At 43.7% G+C, this 9278-nt stretch overlaps 1 long non-coding RNA gene across 1 annotated transcript in view; it reads right to left on the reverse strand.

The window, feature by feature from the left end:
- Positions 1-4010, reverse strand: part of LOC110301011 — a 20064-nt gene extending 16054 nt beyond the window's left edge. Inside the window, exon 1 of the long non-coding RNA XR_002378657.1 lies at positions 1272-4010. This is a non-coding gene — a long non-coding RNA (uncharacterized LOC110301011). The remainder of the gene's footprint in view (positions 1-1271) is intronic.
- Between the last annotated feature and the right edge of the window lie 5268 nt (positions 4011-9278).

A 9278-nucleotide genomic window follows, 5' to 3' on the forward strand; every position in this document is an offset into this window, starting at 1 on the left:
TCTGTGTAGCCCTGGCTGTCCTGGAACTCACTCTGTAGACCAGGCTGGCCTCGAACTCAGAAATCCGCCTGCCTCTGCCTCCCAAGTGCTGGGATCCTTATTATCTTTTTAAGTCCATGCAGAATCAATCAGTAGCAATGCCATTCCTCTCATTTCTGGTTTTGGTAATTTAGCCTCCTCAAGATTGCTGCTGCTTTCTTCTCTTCTTTCTCCTCCTCTTCCCCCACTCTGCCCCTGCTTGCTGCTTACTATAAAGTTTTGACCCAATAGACATTCTGGGCTCATCACCAAAACTGTGTGACAGGTGTGCTAAAGGGCCCAAGCTAGCTTGAATTAAAAGGCCCTATGGTGATTGCATCAGATTGGCTCCTGACTTTTTTTTGGGGGGGGGGCAGGGATTGCTAGCTGGCACTACAGGGGTACAGAATTTAGCATTCCAGTACAGAGTAACAGACCTAACTTCAACAGCACACACCGAGTTGTTACTTTGGCAAATGCTATCATTTGGATCTTGAGTGAGTGACTCCTTGTGTTAAGGGTTAGTTCCCAGCTTTAGTGCTATTGAGAGGTGTTGGAGCCTTTAAGAGATGAGGCCTCTGGGGAGTAAGGTCACTGGATATGTCCTTTTTTTGTTTTTCTGTTGCTGTAATAAATCACTCTGACCTGGGGCAACTTGAAGGCAGAAAGGGCTTATTTAGCCTACAGCATATGGCCCACCTTGGAGGGAAGTCAGAGCAGGCCCTGAAGCAGAGAGCACAGAGGACCAGTTTACTGGCTCACGTTCCCTGGCTTGCTCATCTAGCTTGCTTACATAATTCAGGACTACCTGCTCAGGGGTGAATCTGCCCACAGAGGCCTGAGACTCCTCTCCATCCATCAGCAATCAAGAAAATGCCTCACAGACTTGCCCACAGGTTAATCTAATGGAAACAGTTCCTCAACAGAGATTAGCTTTTCCCAGGTATGTCAAGTTGACAACCAAGATTAGATATCATAGGGTGTGTTCTTGTAGGGGGATGCTGGGATCCTGATTCCAGATGCTATGACGGGAGTGGCTTGCTTTCTTACCCATGTACACTTGCCCAGATATTGTCTTGCCATTGGCCCAAAAGCCATGGAACCAAGTGACTGCTCACTGAAGCCTCTAAAATCATGAGCCAAAAACATACCTTGCTTGATACAAACTGATTTTTCTCAGGTCACTGCAATACAGAGCTGTATAATACAACAAACTACCACCAACCTAGTGGCTTTAAGGAACCCAGACTTACTGCTTTGTCGTCATGAAAGCCAGGGGTCTGAGATGGGCCCCACTAGGCTGCATTCCTTTCTGGAAACTCTAGCCTTTTTTTTCTTGGCCTTTTTCAGCTCCCAGAATTTGCCTGAATTCTTTGGCTCATGGCCTCCATCATCTTAAAACACCGGTAAGAGCTGGCTGAATCTTTCTCACAATCTCTCTCTGGTCCTGATTCTTCTCTCTCTTTCTTCCCAATTACAAAGACACTAGTGCTTGAACTGGACTTGCCTTAATAGCCCAAGATAGAACCTTAGCTTAAGGTCTGCTGACTAGGAGCCTGAATCCCTCCTTTCCATATACACATGTCCTGACATGAGGATGTGGACATCCTCAAAGACTCTCACCTAACACACAAGTGTGTGCTGTGTGCATGCACACACACAGAGTAAATGTACCAAGATGTTAACAAACGAGTTAATAAATGAAGGACATAGATTAAAAACTTCTGTAGGTTTGATTTTTTTTTCCAAGATGCGAAGTCTCATTTGGAAAAAGGAAACTTCTCTCAATGATGGATATTTCAAGCAAGCACAAATATACAATCCATTGTCTGAAATTCCAAAGTTCTTAAACGTGAACACCCCTCCCCCTATTCTTTATAACCCCACACTACTGGGAACTTTACAGCCCTTTACTCCTTTGTCATGGCAACACATTTCATCGCAGAATGACCCCAGCTTTTTTCTTGGTCCACACTGCTTCCCCTGCTCATGTGCTGGGTGGGTCCTGGGTCAGGCATCCAGATGTAAACGGGGAGAAAGCCCTGTTCACCAGGAGACTGGTTAGTCAACCTGCCTAAGAGACAGGTAGGGTGTAGTCAGATGGGGAAAGATGGAGTTGGAGAGAACAGGTTCCCAAAAGTGCTACACACCAGGCTGTTTCGACAGGCAGTGTGGTAAAGCATTTAGAGGTTTAGAGCTTCCCTGGTGGTGGTGGTGGTGGGGGGAATCAGGACAAACTACTGGGGGATCCAGAACCCTCAGCCCAGTAATAATGGGAAAGTGTGGAAGCAGATCCTTCCTCAATTGCCTCTCTCCCCTCCCGGCAGATCCAACGCCACTTTGGAGAGTCCTGGAGGACCCAGGCTTCTAGTCCCTGGAAACTAAGTGGTGAGTGACTATCCTATTATTTAATATCTGAGTGAAGTCTGGGAGTAATTTGTTATACGGTGACAGAATAGAAAAACATTTTCTCCTGCCCCAGATGACTATCATCAGGACTTGTTTACCATTCTCTTGGCCTTCATTTATCATATTGACGGGCACCTGCTTGCCTAGATACATGGTTATGTTCTTCAGGTTTTGATCTTCCAGCCTTGGCTTACTTTCTGTTTACCGTTATGATTTACTTTTCTTATTCAAAACCAGGCTCCCGGACCAAGTCAGGCTGCTCTTGGAGTTCATTCATTTTCCCTCATGTGAATTTCTCCATTCTCCTGTTCTTGGACAGAGAGAGTGTTTTCAGTGTTTTGCTATGGCAACCAGGCTGCTATGAACATTCTTGTGTGACTCCTGGAACATCTGAGCTATGTTTTCTCTAGGGTCTGTGTCTAGGAGCGAACCGGCCAGCTTATATGCTATTAGCATCAACTGTAGAATGCATATTTTTCCCTGTGTTGATAGTCTCATTTTAGGCAACTGCAGCACCTAAGAATTTCTTTGTCCCTCATCCATTTGATATCGTCCTATTAGATTTTGCATTTTTGAAAGATTTAAAATCACATTTCATTGCAATTTAACTTGCTGTTTCCTAATTGCTAAGATGACCCCCCCCCCAACGCACATTTATTATGGTATATTAGGTTTTATTCTCCTGTAAAATGCCCACTTTTGACCTTTGTCCAGATTTTTTTATTGGGTTGCCTTTAACGGACTGATTCATAGAAGTTTTTATGTATTCCGATTCAATCCCTTGACAGTTGTATACATTGCAAATATTTCCAGGCTTTGGATTAGATTTTCCTTTTGGGGAAGTATTTTGAGGAAAAGACATTCTAAAATTTAATGTAGACTAATTTACCAGTCATTTCCTGTCTGGCGTGCACTTTAATATTGAGCACAGAAAAGCCTTTTCCTCCACCAGTTTACAGGGACATTTCTCCTATGATTTCTTACAGTTGTAAAAGGTTAGCCTGTCACATTTAAGTCTAACCCACCTACAGGGATATTCTAGGACATGAGGTGTGTATCAATTGGCGACGAACTGTCCAGATTGCTAGCTTTTCATGTGGATAACCACAGAGCCAGTACCCTTTTGTTGGGTGGTCCAGCCAGTTTTATGCTATTTCTGACCCAATGAAGTTTCTTTTGTTTTTTTCTCCTTTTCTTTGTCAAGTGTTTTGTTATGTAGTCCAGGCTGGCTTCAATCTCTGAATCTCCTGCCCAGGCCTTCCAAGTGCTGGGACTGCAGGCATTCACCACCACACCCATCTTCCAGTCAAGATTCTGCTTTAAGCATGTGAATCTGTTCTTGGCTCTGCCTTCAGCTCCATTGTTTTTTCTATATCCCTGTACGCAAGCCCTGTGGTCTTTAATTATCCCAAACTTTGTAACTACAATGTCACCCTCTCCTCACCTCTGGACAAGCATCCATGCTGTTTAGGCCTTTTGTTCTAACGTATATTTTGGACTTTTATGTGTGTGTGAGTGTATGTACACTCATACGCCTGAGTGCGTGTGGGGGTCAGAGGTCAACCTCAGGAGTTACTCAAGAGACTTCCACCCTTTTGAGGCAGGGTCTCATGGAGACCTAGGACTCAGTGATTAGGCTAGGCTGGCTAGCCAGTGAAGCCATCTCCCTAGTACTGGGGAACTATTTTAAAACCAAGGAAAATTTCCCCTTCTCTAATTTGCAAAGTTTTGCTGAATGCTTTTCCATGAGGATCATGTTTTTTCTTCATTAAACCTCTGGTATAGTAAATTTACACTAATAACTTATTTAACAATGATCCTGGAATTCTTGGGATTAACCCAATTTTGTTATGAGTTACTATCTTTTTTTCTTTTCTACAAAATACCATGAATAAAGCTGGTGAGATGGCTTAGTGCTTAAAGTGTGCTGCGGCTCTTGCTGAGGTCCAAATTTTGGTTCCCAGCACCTATGTCCAACAGTACACAACTTCCTCTAACTCCAGGTCCAGGGGATCGGACTCTCTCCTCTGACTTCTGCAAGTAGCTGGATACATGGGCACATGTGTATAACAGATACTTTTTTGAATGTCATGAGTTTGAGGCATGGTAGATCAGATTTGTAATCCTAGCATTCAGGAGACAGAAGCAGATGGCTTTGAGTCTGAGTCCATCCTGGCCTACATAAATAGTTCCAGGCCAGACTGAGTTAGAGATCCTGTCTCAAAAGAAACCCGAAGACCTTTAAAAAGCCAGGAGTAGCCTGTTTGCTACGAGTCCATGAATGCAACCGGCCTGCAGCTTTTCTCACTTTCGTATCAAGAGAAACTCACCAGAAAGAAGAGTGTGCAGAGGACGGCCTGTTTGCTACCCTCTGGGGAAATGTGTAAATTTGGAGAACAGATGGCCAAACCTTCAGGGATACTTGTCTGTGCAGACAGGCATTGATAGTTTTGGTGATCCTTGTAATTTACAATTTTATTCACATTTCCATGATTATACAATTAAGATGAACTGCATCTTGCTCATTTTTTTTCCTTTGTAACAGAAACCCCAAATCTAGTGATTGAAGCAGGTTTTACTTTTCTTGCACATGAGAGGTGGGTCGTCCAGAGGGCTGTGGTAGCTCCCTGTGCTCCTGGTGAAAGAGTAAAACGTAAAAACAAAATTCTAGGCCTTTGGGCCCAGGCTTGGGAGTGGGGCCTTTGTGGCTCTGTGCTCGGAGGTGTGCTGGTCATAAAATAGCGACCCCACCCGCTTCCTGGGTTCAAAGAGTGTTCATACAAATAAAGTCACCCTGACCATTGCTGGAACCTGCAATGCAAATGTGCTATTGTTAGGGGCTCTTAGAAACTGTCTTGAGAAATAACCCTCACAATTACCAGGTATTCCTTGTGACATTTGTGACTTTGCACTTCCTTGACTCTTAACTGGTATTTTTGGTATTTTCCAACAACGCCCTCCCCACCTCCTTGAGTTGTGGTTTCTTCCTTTAAATACCCCCTTATCCAGCTACTCGGGGCGCCATGGTCCTCTACCTCTGCGTGGTGTATGACCATGGGCCCGAGAGCGCTCTTGAATAAAAAATCCTCTTGCAGTTTGCAGCAAGACCGTTTCTTGTGGGTGATTTTGGGGTGTCGCCTCTCCTGAGTCAGAACGTGGGGGAGTCCTCACGTTGTGGGTCTTTCACTAGCATCCAGATTCCTTTCTTTCCATTCATTCCCATAGCATGTGCTTCTGACTGCCTTGTCACTACTGGCTGGGTGGTTTCAAACATGATGGTCTCATTCCAGACAAGATGAAGTAAAGAGAACAAGATGTGGGCAGAGTTGAGAGGGGCACACTGGTCTTTATCTGTTGTCAAAACCATGGAGACGAGCACACCGAGCATGCATCATGTGTTTGAAAAGCGCACAAGCAGACTTGGACAGCTACTACCAAGCTCTCCAACTGCTCTGGCCAAGGCTCAGTGATTAGCAGCTGAAAAGCAAGAATGAAACCCAGTGTGTAGCAGCATACAAAGAATCAGCTTCAAAGACTAAACACCTAGCCAAGATATATCTGGTATGTCCAGGCCAGAGCTGTTGGGAAGGTACAGAACCTAGATAGGCTCATCTACATGTGATGCCTCTGGAAAACTTCAATTCCTACCCTAGTGCTCAAAATAGGTACCAGACCAAAGTAATCTACCTCACAGAGATGGAGACATCCCTGGGTCCATCAGCATGATCTGTCAGGTCTGATCTAGCTATTGCTGCCACCTAGTGGCCGTCTTCCTTTAATGGAGGCTGAAATCTAAATGCTAAGCATGGTAGGTTCCTTGAGGCCAGGGAACCACGGAGAAGCTGGAGATCAACTTACATTTGAGAAGGTTCAGGAATGTGTTCTAAAGGAACTAGACTTGAATTTCATGTGTTTGATTCTTCCTGCCTGCCTCACGAGCACCACCATTTGTGAACTAGGATTGTGGTCTGCATGTCAAACGGGCCACTTCAAAGGCAAGAGTGTGGGAAATTGGAACTATGACCACAGGCCTCTTCTATCATGTGCCTCACCTAAGCTTCTGCATTAGAAGTCTTTGCAATGGTCTAACGAAGGTACATGTGAAGTCTTAGCACACAGGTAACACTCAAAAGTAGCATATACACACTGAAGATGAAAGATTATGTGGTTCTTCTGCAAGGGGCGGAGTCACTCAGGGCCCTTTTGGGCTCTGCAAATGTAGAGGCCCAGATTTCCAAAGACAGAAGCATTTCTGCAAAGGAAAGTGCCTATTTGAATTACAAGATTTATTTGCCATAATGGCTCTGTATATCTAGAAGAGCCATCGGTTTAGTTAATGGAATTGACTGTCATCATTCAGTGAAAGATTGGAACTTGGTTCCTAAAAGAACAAATTGGAATATGATGTGCATCCACTTGTGCATCTGGCCCACTTTCTATGGCAACTGGACAGCAGACTCGTTTTCTAAAAGGGGTACAGTACCAGATACCAGTCCTTTCAAAGTTGGAGGTTTGGGTTTCACTCAGTGCAGTGTCACTGAAACCCACATTAAGAGCTAAGGGGAGGGCTGGTGAGATGGCTCAGTGGGTAAGAGCATCCGACTGCTCTTCCGAAGGTCCGGAGTTCAAATCCCAGCAACCACGTGGTGGCTCACAACCATCCGTAACGAGATCTGACTCCCTCTTCTGGGGTGTCTGAAGACAGCTACTGTGTACTTACATATAATCAAAAAAAAAAAAAAAAAAAAAAAAGAGCTAAGGGGAATCTAGAATGTGGTTCTGAGACCTGGGGCTGGGACTCATCCCAGCAGCTGTCCTCCTAATTCCTTCACAGGAAGAGCCATGCACTGGAGTCTGGAGCTGTCTCTGAAACCCAAAGGAAGGAGCAGCAGTTGAGTAGAATCTGTGATCATCAGAGATGCACTGTGCCGACTCATTTCAGAGACTTTTGAATTTCCTCTGAGCAGCTACAGCTCTTGCTCACTGCCCTTCAGGCATCTGCACTTCTTATTGGATGCCTGGATGCTTCTGGTCACACTAACTGGAGTCTTTCTTACTCTTGTTGATTTTACAGATGTTTCTCATTTTCTACTTAGTTGACAGCTTTATCACTTTTCTTTTTTCTATTTAGGGATTAATTCGATCATTTCCTAGTTTCAGGTAGCAGCTTACAGCATTGATTTCATGTTCTCCTCCTTAGTGTAAAAGTTGTTCTCTATCCTTTGGGGCACATCCTTTTCTGGAAGCTTTGAAACTTTTTATTGTTTTACTTCAAAATTGTTTTCTGGACAAATCTCATTTCTTCTTTGATGCATGTGTTACTTAGAAGTATGCTGTTGGGCTGGTGAGATGGCTCAGTGGGTAAGAGCACCCGACTGCTCTTCCGAAGGTCCAGAGTTCAAATCCCAGCAACCACATGGCGGCTCACAACCATCCGTAACGAGATCTGGCGCCCTCTTCTGGAGTGTCTGAAGACAGCTACAGTGTACTTACATATAATAAATAAATCTTAAAAAAAAAAAAAAAAAGAAGTATGCTGTTTAATTTCAGCATATTGGTGAGGCTATTCCAGGTATCTTTCTACATTCCTCTCTAAAAGTTTCCTACAAACTTATTCTGACTTCCTGTCATCCAACATATGGTCTACCTTGAATACGCCACATTCATTGTCTAGAGTGTTCTATAAATGTCAACTAGATCAAGTTAGTTGAATGTTGCTTATAATAAGTATGTATTTAGTGATTTGTGTGTGTGTAGATGGTGTTGACACATTCAACCTTTTAGATTTCTGGAAGATGTTTTTATTCTTTTTAAATAAATTTTGATGTGTATGCATGTTTGCCATGAAGGCCAGAACAGGGTGTTGGAATCCCTGCAATTGGAGTCACAGACTAGTCTTTTGTTGTTGTTTTTTGAGACAAGGTATCACTGTATAGTCCTGGCTGTCCTGGCCTCCAATTCACAGAGATCCTCTGCCTCCCAGTGCTGGGATTAAAGGCATGCACCACCTTGGCCCTTTGTAAGAGCAGTCAAGCGCTCCTAACTGCTGAGCCATCTCTCCAGGCTGACATTACTTCTATTAAGAGTTTAACTAGAGATATCTTGACATCACATGATAAGGTCCCACATCAATCTACATGGCCTAGATTGTGTTCTATGCTCCCGCAGGACAACACACACCTGGTCACACGGGGAGTTTGGGACAAAGCTCTACAAGCCTGCAAATCAGCATTAACCTCCTGCACTGCAGAAGTTTACATGGGTCCCATTATGGAAAACTCACAAGTGAGTGCAGACAGGAATGGGACTATCGTCCCACCACTGTTATTTATCCCCTCCTCTTCTCCTTGGTTGCTGTGCACACCCAAAAAATGTAATCATTTTTTAAAGAGAGAGAAACTATGGGGCATGTACAAACTCATGGCTACTGCACCCACCATGCTGGATGCTGAACGAATAACTGAGACCAGGAAGGAAAATTTTAAAAAGTCCTAGAGAAAAATGAAAACACAACATTCCAAAATCCATGGAAAAATTATGAAGGTGGTCTTAAGAGGGCAGTTTACAGCTATTGGTGCCTCCAGTAAGAAGTTAAAGACATAGCAAATGAATTTACTTAATGATACAACTTAGGGCCTTGGAAAAAAAAAAAAAATCAAATCCCAATTGCTCCATGGGAAAAAATAGTGCCATCAGGGAAGAAATCAATGAAATAGAAACAATAACAAAATACTAGGAGTCAATGAAACAAAAATTTGGTTAAACAGCTAGATGCAGTTATTAAACCCTCAGCTACACTAAAAGAAGAAATAGGAATTAGAGAGAGAGAGAAGGGGAGGGGAGGGGAGGGG

Source organism: Mus caroli, chromosome 9, assembly GCF_900094665.2.
Source record: "Mus caroli chromosome 9, CAROLI_EIJ_v1.1, whole genome shotgun sequence".
NCBI lineage: Eukaryota > Metazoa > Chordata > Mammalia > Rodentia > Muridae > Mus > Mus caroli.